Genomic DNA, 1,652 nt, shown 5'->3' with positions numbered 1-1,652 from the left:
GAGCCTCATCACTTCGTGAACAAGCCCAAGGGTTGCCGAGCGAGAAGCAAAAACAAGCGAGAGAAAGAAAATGTATAAGAAAATGACATAAGAAAAATAAAATTTGCACTTTGAAAATGAATTTTTTTCTTGGGGATCCAGAGACACCTTCAGAAGAGAGAACTTTGACTAATGGTAGGAAAAAATTTAGGAGGGAATTCCTTGCCGCAGATTTCGAAAATCTTCAAAAACATAACCTGTAAGATATTCAAGTATCCAGTGCCTATTCGTCACAGGCTACTTTATCTGATTTTATTGACGCCATTTGTGCTCCCTCATCCTTTTTTTTACAGTGAAGTCGAGTTCGAGAAAAGTATCGGCCGGTGCATCGATGAGTTCTTTAGAATGATTTGTCGTGTTCAAACCCCCATAATGTATGCGGCCAACATCGACATGAAGACAATAGCAGAGGCTCAGGGGAAATCTATTGGTCTACAAATTACCAAAAATAATTCCTCAATGTCGGATATGAAATCCCTCATCGAACACTATGGTCCTGACTCCGACGAAGACGAAGACTCCGACGAAGACGAAGGCGACCCCAGGGACGTCCCGGGGATCACCCGTCCGACAGTGTACATTGGTACTCCAGGCTCGCTTTTCCAATGTCACAGGGAGGATATGGCATTCCAGGTACGTCATATACAAGACGGTGTGGGTGATGAGACGAGTGTCTCGTACACTGGCGGAGTCACCATGTATTTCTTAACGATAACTGTTTTAACTTCACCTGTTTCAGGCCCTCAACTTGCACGTGGCTGGTGCTCCTAAAATCTGGTAGGTGTAACATACGTAATGTAGGTTCCTGGTGTGAATTTGTCTGAGTCCGCAACAAATGCTAATAACGTAAGATTAGTTTTCTGGTTTTTATGTCTTATATGTTTTAATTCATCTTGTATGCCTCCAGGTTTGTTGTGCCTCCTAGATATTACAGGGCATTTATTCAACTGCTGGAGAAGATGGCTTTGCAGCCTGATGAGAGTCTTTGCAAAAATTTCCTCCAGCACAAAATGTACTTTTTTGACCCTAGAATTCTCCTTCGGTTTAAAATACCCGTTCATACGGTAAGTTTCATGCGGCTCTTGGATATAGTTACCTGGTCAACTATGTGGTTACCCACTGTGTTTACACGCAATTAACGTCCTCTCTTCCCCCATTAAAATGCAGATAGTTCAGAGACCTGGAGATATCGTGTACCTTCTACCCAACGCCATTCACTTCGGCTTTAACGTTGGGTGGAACGTGAATGAGGCTGTAAACTGTACGTCCGAAACGTATGCTTATCCAGGAATGTTGGCTCTTCAGCGGTGTAATTGTTCAATGTACGTGAAACTTCTGTTTGAATGCCAATGCATTAGTCATGCAATTAAATATCTGTGCGATGCTAACAAGATTCTACCTCGTTCTTTTGCAGTCTTCCAAAACAGGACGAGATTTGCATCAAGCGTATTCTGAGAGAAGCAGGCGTCTCTACTGCTAAGCTGAAGTTGTACGAGGGTGGCAAACTCCTGGGCATCTCTGCAGAATTGCGTACACTATATCCACACTTGCACCCTGAGTCTGGCATGCCTGGTGATGTGGATGTAAAAGACGACGACCTCCTTGGTGTAGCA

This window comes from Frankliniella occidentalis, unplaced genomic scaffold, assembly GCF_000697945.3.
Source record: "Frankliniella occidentalis isolate FOCC.00 unplaced genomic scaffold, Focc_3.1 Scaffold195, whole genome shotgun sequence".
Classification (NCBI taxonomy): Eukaryota; Metazoa; Arthropoda; class Insecta; order Thysanoptera; family Thripidae; genus Frankliniella; species Frankliniella occidentalis.
The sequence above is the reverse complement of the archived record's forward strand: the minus strand, read 5'-3'. Positions refer to the sequence as shown.